The 19,554-nt window shown below is 47.4% G+C and overlaps 1 protein-coding gene across 5 annotated transcripts in view; it reads left to right on the top strand.

Moving 5' to 3' along the window:
• Nucleotides 1-19,554, top strand: part of PKNOX2 (PBX/knotted 1 homeobox 2) — a 290,935-nt gene that overhangs the window by 172,001 nt on the left and 99,380 nt on the right. For 4 of the 5 annotated variants that reach the window (XM_061167273.1, XM_061167283.1, XM_061167246.1 and 1 more), the window contains exon 3: nucleotides 15,409-15,513. The exons of the other annotated variant lie outside the window; for it this stretch is intronic. The gene's annotated coding sequence lies outside the window, so the exon portion shown is untranslated. The remainder of the gene's footprint in view (nucleotides 1-15,408; nucleotides 15,514-19,554) is intronic. 5 annotated transcript variants of the gene reach the window in all.

Raw genomic sequence — 19,554 nt, 5'->3', positions numbered from 1 at the left:
TTGTGCCCAAGGCAGGTACCAGTGGTCCCAGCCCCAGGAGATGCCAGAGGAGAGGGTACGGTTCTAGGGCAGGGGGCAGAACAAGTTAAACTTGATGTAGGAGATAATAAGTTCTTTAAATCCCTCTCCTATCCTCACAAAAGAAATTCCTCCTCACTGTCCATTTTCTCCTTCACGGCCTGGCTTGCCACCTTTTTACCTGTTCTCCCAACCAACACCTTCCTGCTCCTCCCTTCTGCTCTGAGTTTTATGCTCCTCTGTCTTTATAAGGCTCTGGCCTAGATTCGCCGGGAACTGAGTGGGGAACTTTCAATTCCCCATACTCCCTTTCGTTTACCTTTTCTCCTTTGCCCTTGTTATCTGACCCTGTGTATTTTATTTACTGCCTTGTTATCACGTGTCTACCACTCCCTTCTGGTCTTCTCCCAGACCAGAAAGTAAACCCCAAGAATGCTGAGATTTTTATCTGTTTTGTTAACAATTGTGAACAGTTCCTGGCACATAGCAGACACTCAATAAACATTTGTTGAATGAGTGAATAACAATTGAGTTCCCTTTTGTTTTCCTCTTTCCCCTCCTGGAGTAGGCCTGGCTTCCCCTTTAACAGCCAGAAGACCTTAAACCTTTTTCCTAAATGAAAGAACATCTGCCCTGGGCCTCCACCCTAAGCTGTGCAAAAAGGCAGCAGAAGCTTTGTAATCACAGTTTTTACTTGACAAGTCCAAGCTGGCCAAAAGAAACAAATATTTTCCAGAGCAAATTTCAGGGTTTCCAAGGTATGTTGTACATTTCTTTCCTTTTTAATAGAGTGATGTCCAAGAGAAGATTTAAACTTCTTGTAAGTTGAATGAATACTGATTCTTTTTGTGACCTTGGCCAAGATACTCTGAGTCTCAGTTTTGATTATTCCATCTGTAAAATGGGTGTATTGATTACAGTACCTCCACAAAGTCACAAAGTCACTGTCTAGCTCAAGCAAAATGTTAAAAGCTAGCTGGACATGCTTTGGGATATATAATCATTGTGCATACATAGAGGCGTTCGAGGTCTTATTAGCAGCTGGCCAAGCTTCCCAGGTGGCACAGTGGTAATGAGCCCATCTGGCAGTACAGAAGATGCAAGACACTCGGGTTCTATCCCTGGGTGGGGAAGATGCCCTGGAAGAGCAAATGGCAATGCACGCCAGTGTTCTTGGAAACCCCGTGGACAGAGGAGCCTAGCGGGTGGTAGTCCATGGGACTGCAAAGAGTTGGACACGGCTGAGCACACATGCTGAGGGCAGAACCACAGCTCACCTGATGGGACCGCACGGAAGTGACCACCCAGTCCTATCTTTCTTTCTTTACTTTTGGCTGTGCTGGGTCTTCATTGCTGGGCTGGGGCTTTCCCTAGTTGTGGCGAGCAGGGGCTACTCTCTAGTTGTTGTACTTGGGCTCCTCATTTTTGCAGACCATGAGCTCTAGGGCACACAGGTTTCAGTAATTGTGGCACACAGGCTGAGTTGCCCCACAGCACATGGAATCTTCCCAGACCAGGGATCGAACCCATGTCCCCTGCATTGGCAGGCAGATTCTTAACCACTGGATCACCAGGGATGTCCCCAGTCCTAAACTTCTTACTTTATAGATGGAGAAATGGAGGACCAGGCGGTGATGTACCCAGGGTCACATCCTGAGCTCAACCAGGAGGATGACGGACAGAAGCCAAGTGTCCTGATTTCTGGTGCAGTTCCTGGACTCTCCGAATTCCTCAGTTGCTGATTCCACAAGAACAGGGACCCTGGGTGCTGCTCTCAGCCCAGGTCAAAATCACCATGAATGGAGGGGAATTCTTGACTTTCAGCTTTCCTTTCAAATGCCAGCCCTTCCCAAGCAGTCTAGGGAGGGAGATGCTTTAAATAAAACTCCTTTCCCATCCCTTCCATATCTGAGATTCATTTCTGAGAGGCATCTGAATGAGAATTTTACAGACATTTCATTTCTTAGCCTTTTCCTGGTTCCTTTGTGGTCCTCCAGGCACTGGTTATGACCGAAGCCTTGGAGACGCAGGCGGTGTGAATCAAGTGGGGACTTGGTGCCTGGGGCACAGGTCATCTGATCGGCAGCCTCTCCAGACGCTGTGTGATCATCACAGGAGGGAACAGGGCCCTGCGAAGGGCACGGAGGCACGGAGAGATTAATTTCTTCAATGTCAAGCTTCCTGTGCGTCCCTTAATGACTGAAATTTACATGTGTGGGGAAAATCGCAATTTCCCCTGGAAGGCACAGAGGGGAAGTCACAGCCATCAGACTGTTTTGCAAGTGGGTGTGTCCACAGGGCTCTGAATTGACCACACTTGCAATCTTTTGGTGTTTTACAGGGTGTGTGGCCACGGTCGTGACAGAGAACTGCAATTTATGCCTTTGCATGTCTGTGTCTCTGGGATTATTCATGTGTGTGTGTGTGTATGTTGCCATCACTTCTATCTTTGTGACCATGTGTAGATCAATGTGTGTTTCTTTTTTAAAAAAATTATTTCTCATTTCCTGCATAAATTATTCCAAGTAAAAGGCCATCCGGAGCTCAGTTCCTTGCATCCTTTTTCAATAAAGCAATATTATCACAGCCTAGTCCCAAAACTGGTCCCAGGAGAGGCTTTTCCTAGATTCTTTGTCAAACGAAATGTCACCGACTCACCAAATGATGAGAAGAAGAATTTTTCTTGTTTATTTCCCAAGTGAGGCAGAGCAGCAGCAGCTCATCCTCTGTGCATCCTCTCACTGGCTGGGCAGGGAGGGGGACAGGTGGGCAGGGGGGCAGAGGAGGCCAGCCTTGGACTCTGCCCTTTCCCTTCACCCCTTAACCAGCTTTGTGACTATGCAAGTCACTGTTCTAACCTCAGTTCCCTCTTTCAAAAATAGGGACTAATAATACCTCCTTTACAGGGTTGTTGCAAGGATTAAGTCATAAACTGGGTGATGTAGTTCTTTCTAAGGGACATAGCATGTTGTGTGCCATACATTCTACATATCCTCTGCTGAATATGTGTGTGTGTGCGCTCAGTCTTGTCCGACTCTGTGACTGCATGGACTGTGGCCCACCAGGCTCCTCTCTCCATGGGATTTCCCAGGCAAGAATACTGGAGTGGGTTACCATTTCCTACTCCAGGGGATCTTCTTGACCCAGGAATTGAACCCGAGGGATTTGCATCTCTTGCATTGTCAGGTGGGTTCTTTACCACGGCAATACCTGGGAAAGCCCCTCTGCTGAATAGATATATTTATTTACTTCTTTATTCCACCAAAATTTATTGAACACCTAATATGAACAAAACACACATTAGGCTCTAAACACATTCAGTTTAGGATGATATGATCTAGTGGGGTAGGCAAAGAGAGAATCACAATTTTGCAGGATAAGCACTAAGAGAATTGTGTACAGGGTGCTCTAAGCTGCTAGAAATATCCTGTGGTGGCCAAGTGGAGGAGGGGGTTAGTTCAATTCAGTTGTCACTTAGTCATGTCCAACTCTTTGCGACCCCTTGGGCTGCAGCACTCCTTTCTTCCCTGTCCATCACCAACCCTTGGAGATTGCTCAAACTCATGTCCATCTAGTCGGTGATGCCATCCAATCATCTCATCCTCTATTGGCCCCTTCTCCTGTTTTCAATCTTTCCCAGCATCAGGGTCTTTTCCAATGAGTCAGTTCTTTGTATCAGGTGGCCAAAGTATTGGCATTTAAGCTTCAGCATCAGTTCTTCCAATGAATATTCAGGACTGACCTCCTTTAGGATGGACTGATTGGATCTCCTTGCAGTCCAAGAGACTCTCAAGAGTCTTTTCCAACACCACAGTTCAAAAAGCATCAATTCTTCGGTGCTCAGCTTTCTTTATAGTCCAACTCTCACATTCATACATGACTACTGGAAAAACCATAGATTTGACCAGATGGACCTTTGTTGGCAAAGTAATGTCTCTGCTTTTTAATATGCTGTATAGGTTGGTCATAGCTTTTCTTCCAAGGAGCAAGCGTCTTTTAATTTCATAGCTGCAGTTACTGTCTGCCATGATTTTGGAGCCCAAGAAAACAAAGTCTGTCACTGTTTCCATTGTTTCCCTATTTGCCATGAAGTGATGGGACCAGATGCCATGATCTTCATTTTTTGAATGTTGAGTTTTAAGCCAGCTTTTTCACTCTTCTCTTTCACTTATCAAGAGGCACTTTAGTTCCTCTTTATTTTCTGCCATAAAGGTGGTGTCATCTGCATATCTGAGATTATTGATATTTCTCCCGGCAATCTTGATTCCAGCTTGTGCTTCATCCAGTCCGGCATTTCACATGATGTACTCTGCATATAAGTCAAATAAGCAGCATGACAATACACAGCCTTGATGTACTCCTTTTCCAATCTGGAACCAGTCCATTGTTCCATGTTCAGTTCTAACTATTGCTTCTTGACCTGCATACAGATTTCTCAGGAGCCAGGTAAGGTGTTCTGGTATTCCCATCTCTTAAGAATTTTCCACAGTTTGTTGTGATCTTCACAGTCAAAGGCCTTGGCATAATCAATAAAGCAGAAGTTGATGTTTTTCTGGAACTCTCTTGCTTTTTCAATGATCCACTGGATGTTGGCAATTTGATCTCTGGTTCCTCTGTCTTTTCTAAATCCAACTTGAGCATCTGGAATTTCATGGTTCACATACTGTTGAAACCTGGTTTGGAGAATTTTGAGCATTACTTTGCTAGCGTGTGAGATGAGTGCAATTGTGCAGTAGTTTGAACATTTTTTGGCATTGCCCTTCTTTAGGACTGGAATGAAAACTGACCTTTTCCAGTCCTGTGGCCACTGCTGAGTTTTCCAAATTTGCTGACATATTGAGTGCAACACTTTCACAGCATCATCTTTTAGGATTTGAAATAGTTCAACTGGAATTCTATCACCTCCACTAGGTTTGTTCATAGTGATGCTTCCTAATGCCCACTTGACTTCACATTCTAGGATGTCTGACTCTAGGTGAGTGATCACACCATCGTGGTTATATGGGTCATGAAGATCTTTTTCGCATAGTTCTGTGTATTCTTGCCACCTTGTCTTAATATCTTCTGCTTCTGTTAGGTCCATACCGTTTCTGTCCTTTATTATGCCCAGTCTTTGCATGAGATATTCCCTTTGTACATCTAATTTTCTTGATGAGATCTCTAGTCTTTCCCAGCCTATTGTTTCCCTCTATTTCTTTGCATCTATCACTGAGGAAGTCTTTCTTATTTCTCCTTGCTATTCTTGGGATATCTGCATTCAAATGGGGAGGAGGGAGTAGGCCTCAGGGAAACTGATTAGGAGGCTGTTGCTGAGCCAGATGTGGCAGAGGTGATGGAGAGGAGGAAAATGCAGCTTGCTTTGCCGGGGGCAAAAGACAGTGTTAGCTTATGTCAGGACACACTGACCTTTTCCGATTCCTGGATTGGGAAGGCAGTCCTAGAACCCAGGGTCATTCAGCAGGCTTGGGGGGGCGGGGTGTGAGGGAACAGCGGCTTCAAGGCTGGAGGTCTGACCACTGGGGAGAGGAATAGTGGGGAGCAGCAGGAGAAGGATGGAGCCCAGCTGAGGAAAAGGAGGCTGCAGACAGGAAGGGTTTGCAGAGATGGTCAAAGGGCTTGTGATGGAGCTGCTGGCTTCCCCAAGAAGGTTAATCCTGTTGGAAAAGTTGAGCAACTTCTTTAAAGTTGGGGCTGATCTTAGGTGAGTTTAAAGGGCCACTTTCTAGGGACTTCCCTGGTGGCCTAGTGGTTAAGACTTTGCCTTCCAATGCAGAGGGTGTGGGTTCAATCCTTGGTCAGGAAACCAAGACCCCACATGTCTCATGGCCAAAAAACCAAAACATGAAACAGAAGCACTGTTGTAACAAGTTCAACGAAGACTAAAAATGGTCTGCATCAGCACCATCTTTCCAGATTCCATACACATGCATTAATATGCAATATTTGTGTCTCTCCATCTGACTTACTTCACTCTGTACCATAGGCTCTAGATTCATCCACCTCGTTAGGACTGACTCAAATGCCTTCTTTTTTATAGCTGAGTGATATTCCATTGTACATATGTACCACAGTTTCTGTATCCATTCATCTGTCGACGGACATCTAGGTTGCTTCCATGTCCTAGCTATTGTAAATATGCTGCAGTGAACACTGGGGCACATGTGTCTCTTTCAGTTATGGTCTCCTGCATTGCAGGCAGATTCTTTACCTTCTGAGCCACCAGGAAAGCCCCCTTCAATTATGATTTTCTATTGCAGAAACCAACACAATATTGTAAAACAATTATCCTCCAATTAAAATTTAAAAATAAACTTTAGAAATGGTCCATATCAAAAAAAAAATCTTAAAAAAATAAAATAAAGGGACACTTGCTTTCCATGCTGGATTCCCTATCACCAGGCTCACCTTTGTGTCTGGTCAAATTCTGCCCGGGTCTCTTGACTGCTCTTGGCCTTCCTGCTCATCTGTTCATCCCCTCATTTAACAAACACACATTGAGCCTGATGCTAGGCCAGAGCTGGAAACATAAGAGGTGAGGATGTCCTTGTTCAGATCAGAGTTGAATGAGACATAATAATAATTTGGTGAGATTTAGCCTGGAGTTCATAGGTAAGAACTTTGGGCTTTATCTTGTAGGAGAAACAGTCCCAGTTATCAGGGGAGCGGGAAGGAGGGAGTGACTTGTCTTGTAGGGGGTAGAGGAGCATTGAGAGATAACTTCACAGAGCTGAATCTTGAAGGATGAGTGTGATTTTGCCAAACAAGATCTAAACAAACCACCCTACTGTCATTGTCTTAACAACGATAGTCACCATTTATTACAGGCTTTGTCTATGTCAAGGCTGAGTCCTTTATTATCCACTGAGCACATCTTATGTCTGATGTAAAACCACTCAGTTCAGTCCCAGTGAACACCTTGTTGTTGAGTTTGGTGATCACAGAGCTAGGAAAGGGGCTTCCCCAGTGGTTCAGGGGTAAAGAATCAGCCTGCAATGCAGGAGACGTGGGTTCGATCCCTGGGTCAGGAAGATCCCCTGGAAGAGGAAACAGCAACCCACTCCAATACTCTTACTGGGAAAATCCCATGGACAGAGGAGCCTGGCAAGCTATGGTCCATGTGGTTGCAAAGACTTGGACACAACTGAAATGACTGAGCATACCACACACAACTAGGAAAAGGGAGATCTAGGATCTGAATTCAGTTTTTCCCACTGTACTATGTCTCCCCCATCAACTTATTAATATTAAGAGACATGTGTAAGGAGCATGTGAAACAACCCACTGTTTTCTTCAAATCTTTCAATTCAGAGACACACCGAGGCATAGAGAATTGTGATGCCTTTGACAATGAGTAATAATGACTAAACAGGCAAAGTCTAGCTGAACTGGTTAAGCACTAATCTGATTAAGCATTTTCCAGTAGTGATTGCCCTTCCTATGATAAGAATGATCCTGTTGATGATCTACATAGGCACATCACTAACCTAGTTATACATGGGAGACATAAGAGACATGGAAGACTCTAGCCTCTCTCTCTCTTTTTTCTTTTTTTAATATTTATTTCTTTTACTGCACTGGGTCTTAGTCATGGCACTCAGGATCTTCAGTCTTTGTTGCAGCATGTGAGATCTAACTCCCTGGCCAGGGGCTGAACCTGGGCCCCCTGGAGCTCAGAGTCATAACCACTGGACCACCAGGCAAGTCCCAAAGACACAGTCTTGTCCTCAAACATCTATGATCCCACTGAGATTTAGACAAACATGGAAAGCAGAAGTTCACAAAATAAGGGCCAAAATAAAGTAAGATTCAGGGCCAATCATAGGATAGAGGAGCAAGAATTTGACTTCACTCAGCTGCAGAAATTCAGGGAAAGGGAAGACTTGAGGGTTGGCTAGGACCTGGGTGTCGCAGAGGAAGGAGGGCCACCAGGCCCTCCAGGCAGCCCTGGTGGGCTGAGAAAGGGGGGAAGAGGGCCCAGACATGGCATGTGCTCAGTTGTGAGATAGGGCAGGCTAGTATGGCTGGAGCAAAGGCTCAGGCTTGAAAAACCAAGGGATTAAGTAAGATAAGTAGGTTGGGGTTGATGATGAAAGACAAGAAAAGAGGCTATGAGATTTGAATTGTGTCTTCATAGACCTTGGCAAGTCATTGCAGACTTCTGGGTAGGGGAGAAGCAGTATAAACAAGCCTGTAAACTATTTTAGCCTCCAAGGAGGCCCTCTCTTCCTAAAGGATTGGAGTCCGGTCTCTTTGAGATGGTCCTCACAGCTCTGGTGAACTCTTGAGTCTTCTGCTGGGATGTTTGAGTTCGATAGCTGCTCAAGAGCAGTCAGAGAATGGGGTCATGTGAGAACGGGGTCACGGTGTCAGGTCCCACCTCTTGCATGCAGACAGCAGTGATGAAGAGTGATGGGGATGGGGATGAACTGGAATTCAGAGGTGGAGGGTTTTGTGCCACATCGCAGAGCAAGCTCCTGGCAGAGCTGGAACCACCCACCCCAGCAGCAAGGTGGGAGGAACCTCTATCTTTGGGGAAATGCCCGAGGGTCCTAGTAAGCAAATCATAGGGCTGCACTATGCAAAAACAGGCCCTGGGAGGGTCTCCAGACAGAATGGATTCTCTCAAGGCTCTTGGGCCAATAAGGACAAAAACTCCAGCGTTTCTGCTCGTGGGACAGATACCAGGCTGGGGCAGCTCGCTAAAGTGGACAGGGGGCAGGCCTTTGGTTTGGGTGTCTGGCCAGAATTCCAGAGGCTCCATCCTCAGCGCTGCCCTGTTCATCTGCAAAGTGTAAATCAGACCCACTGAACAGGCAAAGGTGCTCTCCAGGGAAGCCTGCCATCCATCAGAGGTCAGAGGGCACCCTGGTTAAATGCCTCAGGGAGGCAGGGAGGGGCCTGACCAGAGCTAAAAATCCGGGGTAGGGCCACTGCTTTCCTTGGGGAACTTGTGGGGACAGAGGGACTTTTTTTAAGATGAAGATCCTGGTTCCTCCTGTCCCTTAAGCATCTGGGCCATTGGGTCACATGGGCCCATGTCTCCCCATCTGTCTGTCTGTCTCTCTGTCCATCTCCTATCCAGCCTATCCAGCTGCCTGTTAAGTGGACCCCAGCCCAGCCCCGGGGTCAGGGCAGCGATATTGCAGACTGCCTGCAAGCCTCTAGAGGAGGAATTTGTATGGTGACAAAACAAAGGGGAGTGGGTTTTCTCTGGAAAGAGCTAAAAAGGCACATGCTGGACCCCCCTCGGGGTAAGGTGTGTATAAGCATGGGGGAGGATGGCCGTGACCTTGGGCGGTCTCCTTGCCCCCTGGCCCAGACTGTCTTTCATTCTCCTCGGGCCTTTCTGCCCTGTGAGTTGCCTTGTTATGCTCAGAGGAAGAGATGGCAGTGACAGAAAAAGATGACAGGCTCTCTTTCTGCCTTGAAGCTTTCTCCTGGCTGGTGAGAACCAGGCAGTTGTCAGTTCTGGGAAAGGGGAAATCTGTGTGTATTGTAGCCCTGAAGCAGTGCCCTGCGTGGGACACACAGGCATCGCTGGGGACCGTCCTTCCCCTCTTGGCTGTGTATTTATTAGTCCCTGATTGGGCAGGGTTGGCATCTCTTTCCTAAACTGGTGTGAGTCCCCTCTGAGGGGTCCACTCCCCCGTACTGTGTTAGGGGTGAGGGCAGGGGCAGAGGTACAGCTGGAGCAGAAAGACAGACAAGCAAGCACTGCAGCGAGATGCAGAGAGGGAGCTCTGGCCCTGAGGGGCCAGAAAGGATTGCAATTAAGAGGAGGGGCTGCCGGACACCCTGGGCAGGCAGGTCAGCCTCCTTCTGCAGCCCTGACTCCGGCCCTGTCCTCTGCCCCTAGCAATGAGGGCTTTGCAGAGGAGGGGCCGTGGGACCAGCAGCCAGCAGCAGCAGCAGCATCCACGGTCGACAAGCTATGCCCTCTGAGATATGGAAAGCTTCGGTGTGGGTGTGCATGCTTCATCTTTGCAAGCTCAGGCCCCAGCACGTGGTAGGTTCTCAATACGTGGCATCTACACTGAAGCAGTTTGCATCTGCCCAGAAGAAGGGAGGAGGCAATAGTTAAAAGTCTACCTAAGAACAGAGCTGTCCTCTGCCAAAATAGGTCTCAGACCCCTGGGACACGAGGCAGGGGAGGCTGACATGAGCTGAGCCCCCAGGAATGGCCCAGCCCACTACTCAGGACACATCACCTTGCCTCGTCCTTCAGGACGCCCAGCGTTTACTTAGCACTTGCGCTGCAGGCTTTCCCTCTGTGCTGGGAAGAAATGTAAGAACAAAGAGAAGTGGGGAGGCTGGAAGAGCGAAATATCTGGAGCCAGAAGACATGCTGTTTGCCGGCTTGTCTTCTTAGGCAAGTCTGATGTTCGACTTTCCTCAGCCTCGATATCCACCTTGATAAGATGAGATCAACTACCCAACAGGCAAAAAGGCATCTCGTATAAATTGCAGATGTGATGTAAATACGTGTGACCTTCTGCAAGTTATTAGTTGATAGTCTTTCAAATGAATATGCCCTTAGATCTGGCAACTCCACATCTATAAACTTCTCCTAAGACAATAATCAAGTCTGGAGCAAAACTCAGTCATAAGAATGGGCTTTATGGGACTTCCCTGGCGGTTCAGTGGTTAAGACGACACCTTCCAATGCAGGGGTTGTGAGTTTGATCCCTGGGTCGCAGAGCTGAGATCCCACAGGCCTCATGGCCAAAAAATGTATATATATATATATATATATATATATATAAATATAAAACAGGAACAATATTGTAACAAATTCAGTGAAGGCTTTAAAAAATGGTCCACATTATTAAAAAAGGAATGGGTATTATTTGTTTATAGTAGCAAAAACTGGAAATGATAGACAATTGGTTGGGTAATTGTAGTACACCTGTAAATGGAATACCACACAGTCACTAAGATCATATGCAAAGGTGTTTGTGGTATGCTGCTAAATATAAACAACTGCTTCCGGAACAAACAATATGTATGATGCTGTTTTGAAGAAAGAAAGGTTTTACCCTTCATATTAACTGTGGTTATCTTTGTATGATAGGATCACAACTCACTTTAAAATTTCTGGGAGTTCCCTGGAGGTCCAGAGGTTAGGAGTTAGTACTTTCACTGCCAGCGCCCGGGTACAATCCCTGGCTAGGCAACTAGATCCCACAAGCTGTGACTCACCCAAAAAAAAAAAAAAAAATTCTGTCTTCTTTGTCTATTTTGTGCAGTAAACATATATTATTTTGTAAAGGTAATAAAAATTGTTATTATATTGAAATGCATGCATGCTCAGTCACTCAGTTGTGTCTGACTCTTTGCAAGTCCATGGACTAGAACCCACCAGGCTCATCTGTCCATGGGATTTTCCAGGCAAGAAATACTGGAGTGGGTTAACGTTTCTTTCTCCAGGGGATCTTCCTGACCAAGGAATCCAATGTGAGTTCCTGCGTTGGCAGGTGGATTCTTTACCACTGCCCCATGTGGGAAGCCATTATATTGAAATATTGCCCTCTAAAGATTGTTTTAAGAGTTAAAGAAGATATTACATATGAAAGTACTTTGTAAACTGAACAACTACGTGGATGTAAGACAGGGTCTCTGCCTATGAGGAGCCTCCAGTTTGGAAAGAGATGAGAGACATGTAAGATAACTAGAGCATGATACGGAATGTGGTGAGAACTTTCAGAAGATGACAAGCAGCATGTTCCTAGGAAACACAGAGGAGATACAATGACGGCTGGCTGTAGGGGGAAAAGCCAGAATGTTCACGTTGAACAATGAAGAATGGTGAGGGTCTTTTCAGGTAGAAATGTAGAACTGGGGCATTGAGAAGAGTGGGCGGTTGTGGGACAGATTGGGTAGTAGAAGCTGTTGTGAGTGGATGGAGGGTAGACAGTCTACGGGCAAAGGGCAGAAGCTGAGCCCAGAAGGCAGAGTGGTTCCCAGCCAGGCTGAACACCTTTGGTGCCTGTGAGCAGAGAGTCACTGAGGATTGTGGAGTGGGAGGTCACACAGCTGTGCACCCATCCTGGGCAGGGTCTGGATGGATGCAGGATGCAACTGGCTGCCTGGGAAGCGTAGCCTGGAGGTGGCTCACGAGCTGGAGGGACTTGGCCCGCATGACCAGGAAGGAGGGCCCTTTCTAGGAATGTCCCTGAGAGTGGAAAGGCTGGAGACCATCTTCTGTCTGAACTGGAAAGGGGTGGGAAATGGGGAAGTGAGAGGAGGGGAACATGAGGTGGGGCTTAGGGAGGGAGGAAGTGGGCTTGTCCCACAGGTTTGTTGCCTGAAGGTGGGGGCAGAGAACTGGGAGTCACTCACAGAAGTCACAGTCAAGGCCAGTGGAGAAGTGGGCTGGGGTGGGAGTACCTTGGTGCTCACAGCATCCTCTCTGGGCAGTGGCCAGGGGGCCTGAGCCTCCTGCTGCTTTGAATGTCTCATATACACCATCTCTTCTCCGGAGAAATCTGAGTCCAGGGTGGGGAAGAGGGTTGGTTCAACCCAGATTTTGCTCATGGAAATTCATTGACCTCCCTGCCTGTTCTTGGAGCTCTTCTCAGCTCATCCTAGCTTCCAGCTCCCCAGCTTCCTTGGCCTGCAGCTGGAATCCACGCACCCTCAGGATCCAGGATGCTGTGCTTCTGCCATCCTCACCTCCCAGCAATGCGAGCGTGTGTGCACATGCACACACACACACACACACACACACACACACACACACACACACACACACACACCTCCTAGGAAGGAAGTGCCGAAGTCTTGTTCAGGCAAATGTCTGAATTTCCATTTCCAACTGCAGCTCCCAGCCCGGCCACTGTTTAGCTCCTCCTGTTGTCATGTCACTAGTTAATTACATTCTTTACTGAGGTGCAAATGTGTTTTTACAGGGAGACTAAGGTGGTGTTAACTGGGAAGGAATTATCAATGTTAAAGACACACTTACCTCTGGTTGCAGGGCTAGGGCTCTTGGCCGGAGGTGGTCCCTGAGGCTGCCCTGAAAACAAAACTCAGGTATAGCAGCGCCCCCTCCCAAACACCCCCATCCCACGACCCCCTGTCATCCTTGCCCCAAGCACAGCCTCATTTGGAGTCAAATGAGCAACTCGATCCACAAGGAGAAATTGATGTGTTTGGGAACTGTCAGGCCAGGCCTTATACCAGTGCTGACCACCAAACTCATTTTTGGACATTTGGGTCCATTTCAAATGTTGAGAAACAAAATTAATCCACTTTAGTCTAATTATTTAGAAAAGGCAGAGGAACCAGAGATCAATTTGCCAGTATCCGTTGGATCACAGAAAAAGCAAAAGAGTTCCAGAAAAATATTTACTTCTGCTTTATTGACTATGCCAAAGTCTTTAAATGAGTGGATCACAACAAACTGGAGAATTCTTAAAGAGATGGGAATACTAGACCATCTTACCTGCCTCCTGAGAAATCTGTATGCAGATCAAAAAACCACAGTTAGAACCAGACATGGAGAAACAGACTGGTTCCAAATTGGGAAAGGAGTACTTCAAGGCTGTATATTGTCAGCCTGCTTACTTAACTTATATGCAGAGTACATCATGCCAAATGCCAGTCTGGATGAAGCACAAGCTGGAGTCAAGACTGCCAGGAGAAATATCAATAACCTCAGATACGCAGATGACACCACCCTTATGGCAGAAACTTAAGAGGAACTAAAGAGCCTCTTGATGAAAGTAAAAGAGGAGAGTGAAAAAGCTGGCTTAAAACTCAACATTCAAAAAAACTAAAATCATGGCATCCAGTCCCATCACTTCATGGCAAATAGATGGGGAAACAATGGAAACAGTGACAGATTTTATTTTCTTGGGCTCCAAAATCACCACAGATGGTGACTGCAGCCATGAAATCAAAAGACACTTGCTCCTTGGAAGAAAAGCTATGACCAACGTAGACAGCATATTAAAAAACAGAGACATTACTTTGCCAACAAAGGTTCATCTAGTCAAAGCTATGGTTTTTCCAGTAGTCATGTACAGATGTGAGAGTTGGACTATAAAGAAAGCTGAGTGCTGAAGAATTGCTTTTGAACTGTGGTGTTGGAGAAGACTCTTGAGAGTCCCTTGGACTGAAAGGAGATCCAATCAGTCCATCCTAAAGGAGATCAGTCCTGAATATTCGTTGGAAGGACTGATGCTGAAGCTGAAACTCCAATACTTTGGCCACCTGATGTAAAGAACTGACTCATTGGAAAAGACCTTGATGCTGGGAAAGATTGAAGGCAGAGAGAGAGGGGGCCAACAGAGGATGAGATGATTGGATGGCATCACCAACTCAATGGACATAAGTCTGAGCAAGCTCTGGGAGGTAGTGATGGACAGGGAAGCCTGGCCTGCTGCAGTCCATAGGGTCGCAAAGAGTCGGACATGACTGAGCGACTGAACTGAACTGAACCTAATGGTCTTCCCTGGTGGCTCATATGGTAAAGAGTCCTTCCACAATGCAGGTTCGATCCCTGGGTTGGGAAGATCCCCTAGAGGAGGGCATGGCAACCCACTCCAGCATCCTTGCCTGGAGAATTCCATGGACAGAGAAGCCTGGTGGGCTACAGTCCATAGGATCACATGGAAAAGACCCTGATGCTGGGAAAGATTGAGGGCAGAAGGAGAAGGGGGCAGCACAGGATGAAATGGTTGGATGGCATCACCAATTCAATGGACATGAGTTTGAGCAAACTGCAGGAGATGGTGAAGGACAGGGAAGTCTGCCATGCTGCAGTCCATGGGCTCGCAAAGAGTTGGACACGACTGAGTGACTGAACAACAACGAATCTAATAACAAATAGATAAGTCATGCAGCTGAAGCCCCCTTTAGGTCAAGGCTGTTCGTCGCTGCTTTGGGTCCTTTGCCCTCCTGCTTCTTCCTTCCTGCTGCCCACCAGTGCCCTCCCCCCACCCATCAGTGTTCAGACCCCAAGATGAAGCCTGTCCACTGGGAAAGCATCTGAAACTCCTCCACTCATCTGAGCAGGTGGCACCTGCTACTCTTTCTCTGAGTTCCCTACAGTTTAAAGCAAGAAGCTGGCTGTGGTTCCCCAGGCTTCACAAATCACTCAGTGATCTGACCACACTTGGGGCAGAGGGGCTGTCTGGTGCCAGGAGACCAGATGGGCAACCACAGGCCATTTCCTGCCGAGACAAGGGCTAGGCTCTAACGTGGCTCGGTGGGTCTGAACACCCGACGAGGAGAGGGGCTTGAATGATCGTGTAGTAGGAGGTCTGCAGAGCACACAGAATGTATCCTTCACCACCAGCCTGGGAGGAGGGGGCACAGAGCGGGGTCCCCCTTTATCCCTGCACCTCTAGCCTTCCCTTCTCAGCGCTGCTCTGCCCTTTCTCACAGGTGCGCTGGTTCTGGTCAACAGGAAGGATTGCTGGCCCAGCTGGAAGTGAGGAGAGGGCTGAGTGCCCTAAGGGCCATCCTAGAGGCCACCGGGATCACCGAACAGTAAGAACGCTCTCCATCCTTTAACACGTGGTTAAACCCTCCAGGCTTCCCTGGTGACTCAGATGGTAAAGAATCCACCTGCAATACAGGACACCCAGGTTTGATCCCTGGGTTGGGAAGATCGCTCCAGTATTCTTGCTTGGAGAATCCCATGGATGGAGGAGCCTGATGGGCTACCTACCATGGACTCGCAAAGAATCAGACACAACTGAGTGACTGATACTTAGCAAACCCTCCAGGCAGATTGTCTTTTCTTCTGAAAACCTTGAGAACCGGCCCATAACGTTAGCTGACACTTATTGCACATGACCTCAGAACACACAACCCTGTATTGTTTCTCCTTGGCTCCTGGAGGACGGGGCGAGAGCTAGGCCTTGTCCCTGTGTACCTCTATTTTCCTCTTCATATTCCATGAACAATAATAAACTCTTGTTGCTATGGAGGGATGGGCTGTTGCTCATACCCATGACGGTAATATTGTCCAGCCCTCTGAAGCAAGCCTTGTCTGCAGGGGTGTTTGTGAGAAACTCAGTTCCTGGACCTCACACCAGAGATCCCCAATTGTGAGTCTAGGTTTAGACTGAGAATCTGCACCCTGCCCCCAGTATTTCTGATGAACACAGAGGAAACTGCATCCAAGATGTGTGTGATGAACTATGAGAACTAGTTCCTTAGAGAGTATAAAGCAGAGAATCTCACTTAATCCTCTTATCAGATAGGGTTTTTTAAATCCCCTTAAGTAACCTGATGATCTCACAGACCTAAGTAGCAGTATAGGCAGGGGTTTAGAAATCCAGTTCTCCAAAACAAGTCTTTTCTCTTTCCAGTATGTCATGATAAGGGCTGGATCTGTTACAGTGAGATGGGCTCCACCCACCCCCCACCCCAAATACACAGGACCCTGCTGGGGTGTTTGTAAGTTTCCCCGATGTGTTAGGGCCCCCGTGATCTTCTAGTTTCCCAGTCTTTGTGATCCAATATGTGCTCAGTACTCAGTCATGTCAGACTCTTTGCAACCCCATGGACTGTGGCCCACCAGGCTCCTCTGTCCATAGGATTTCTCAGGCAAGAACAGAGGGGTGGGTTGCCATTTCCTTCTCCAGAGGATCTTCCTGACCCAGGGATCGAATCCGCGTCTCTCAAGTCTCCTGCATTGGCAGGCAGATTCTTTACTAGTTTCACCTGGGATCCAGTCTTTGTTTGAGGGGCAGTAATCATTGCCAGATTCCTCACAAAAGCTTGTTTCCCGCAAGAGAAGAAGAAGGAGAGAGGCAGGTAATTAGAAATGTCATGTATATTGAAGAGGACCACACACTCACTGACCACTGAACCATCTTGCCAAGGGAGCGCCAGTCTGTTCTGTTCTGGGACTCAATACAGTTGACACCGTTGCTTGGGTGGGTGCAGTCGGCAAGGACAATTTTTGCAGCTAATGCTGGAAGTGTGGCAATCAGGGAGCCGCCAGCTGTCTCACTTAAATTCTTAGCTCTCTCGCTCTCTTTTTTTAAAATCATTTTGCTTACATAATCCACCCCCTTTTTATTTTCTAATTCTCTCCTTGCAAAGCTGGCACCAGAGGGGAAGGGCTGGGGTGGAGGGGGTAGCAATTACACATCAGTTTGGGGAGCATTTACATTTTGCAATTACAATTTAAAAATAAGCCTCGTTAATGATCTCCACGTGTCAACGACAACCCCTAACTGACATACATACTCTCGTGGGCCTGCCTGCCTGCCTCTTGCTGAAGTCAGAGGCTCCGTGGGGGCGGAGGTGCCTAGGGAGATGTGGGGGAGCCAAACAGCATCTGGGGGTGGGGGCAAGGGCAATGAGGTGCCCTGGCAGTTGGAGGAGGGCAGGTATGGAGCTGAGCACCAAAAACCAAGGGTCCCGGCTTCCAGCTTCTCTTCTCCATTCTGTGCTTATACTCCATCCCAGTGCATCTCCTTCCACGGCCGACATAGCAGGCTCTGCCAGGGCAGACATCTCAGAAGCAATGTCAGGGCTCGTGGCTGGGAGAAAGGGAACCCCGAACTCCTGTTCTCCTCCGAGGTGGGAATTTTCAGGGTCCTACTGGGCCAGTGAATCCTAGTCCCCCAAAGCCAGCCATTGTGTCTGGGTGTCATGGATTGGGCAGACAGTCTGAATCCATACACAGGATTCAGGAAGTGAGAAAGGTTAGTTTATCCCAATTGGGCAAAGACACTCCTTCTAGCAGTGAGTGGCCACACATTGATTGATGCCCTCTGATTCCTTGAGCAGGGACTTTGGGACAAAGCAGCCCAGCTTCAGATTCCAGCTCTGTCATTTGCTGGCTACAGGATTCAGGGCAAGTTACATGACTTAGGTTTTCTAACCATCACTGTCTTGATGGGCTGGGACAACCGCGTTTACCCTGCAGGGCTTGTGTGCGGATGAAATGCCAGAACTACTGTAGGGCACCTCACGTACATCTGGCACGCGATGGATACTCCCAGCCCCTCCCCAACGTGTCCCCTCCTGCCCACATTGAAGCTGCTTCCTTCCAGCTTCTGTGGACACTAAGGAAGTGTGATCCTGTTTGATTTCCCCTGGTCTTCCCCAAAGTCAAGCCACCTGCTCCATGAGCAGCTCCTGAAGTGGACCCCAGCCCTACACACCACACCCCCCCGCCACCGTCTCCCTATGGGCTCCGCTGCAGGGCCCTGGCATCAGGCCCCTGCTCCAGCTTCAGCATCTCTTGGCTTCTTTCCTGCCTCTGGCTGGTAACAAGCCCAGCTCCCCCTCTTCTGGGCACTAATTCAATACAGTGACCTTCCATCACGCCCCACGTATGTTCTTTATCTGTGAATGAGAAACGCGGATGGGAGCTCTGTGAGATGCCTTTAACCTTGGCTTCTGGAATTCTCAGATTTCCCTTCCCCACTTGGCTTCCCCCTGGTCAGTTACTTGTGTGTGAAGCTTTCATCTCCTGGGCGGCTGCATCCAGGTCCATCTTTGAACTTATGACTTGTAGTCAAGAACTTGAATTTGTGACTTGAAGTGTACATAAAACAGCTCTCTCTTAGGATAGAAAGAGATTTGCATCTTGCAAACTACTGAGCAAGGGAGATGTTCCAGAAGCAGAAGGCGGTGGGGTAGAGCAGAGGAACAGAGATGGGCTGCAGAGGGGGGTTCCTTGAGGACACGGACTGCGTCTCATCGATTTGGGTGTTTGATTGAACACAGTGAAATGTATGTTTCAAATGCTGTCCTAAAAACTTGCCTTGTTAAACTAGGCTATATAATGGAGAGTTTTCCAGGTCAAGATAAATCGATCTAGTCTTGTTTTTTACTGCTGCATAGTATTCTAAAAAGCCTCCCTTCTTTCCCCCACCTCTACCCACTAGTTCACCATCCAGTCAACCCCAAGAAACAGTTTCTGATTTAGCTGATTTTGTGGCCATTTATTGGGCTTCCCAGGTGGCTCCGTGGTAAAGAATCCACCTGCAATGCAGGAGACACAGGTTCAATCCCTGGGTTGGGAAGATCCCCTGGAGGAAAAAATGACAACCCACTCCAGTTATTCTTGCTTGGAGAATCCCATGGACAGAGGAGCCTGGTGGGCTACAGTCATAAGGTCACAAAGAGTCACATAACTGAGCATGTATGCACGTGGTTGCTTTTTATGTCATAAAATATGTGTCAGTCTCTCTCTTTTTTAAGATATTTAATTTATTTATTTGGCCTCTCTGTGCAGCATGGGAAACTTAGTTCCCCGACCAGGGATTGAACACATGCCTCCTACAGTGGAAACTTGGAGTCTTATCCACTGGACCACCAGGAAATTCCCTCAGTCCCTATTTTTAATGTATGTGTTTATTTATGAATGATCTGCTGTGGAAGTTGAGGGAACGAGCACACATTCTTCTCCTTCCAATTTATATTAGTTTGATCAAACTATATTTGATATTATCTATTTTTAGTCAATAGTGTTATATATAATACAGAACATATATATTACAGACTGCATAGTGTTATACTATTTAGTATAGTTTATGTGCTATCTTTACAAGATTTAGAAGA

This window comes from Dama dama, chromosome 2 (assembly GCF_033118175.1).
Source record: "Dama dama isolate Ldn47 chromosome 2, ASM3311817v1, whole genome shotgun sequence".
Taxonomy (NCBI): domain Eukaryota; kingdom Metazoa; phylum Chordata; class Mammalia; order Artiodactyla; family Cervidae; genus Dama; species Dama dama.
The sequence above is the reverse complement of the archived record's forward strand: the minus strand, read 5'-3'. Positions and strand labels throughout refer to the sequence as shown.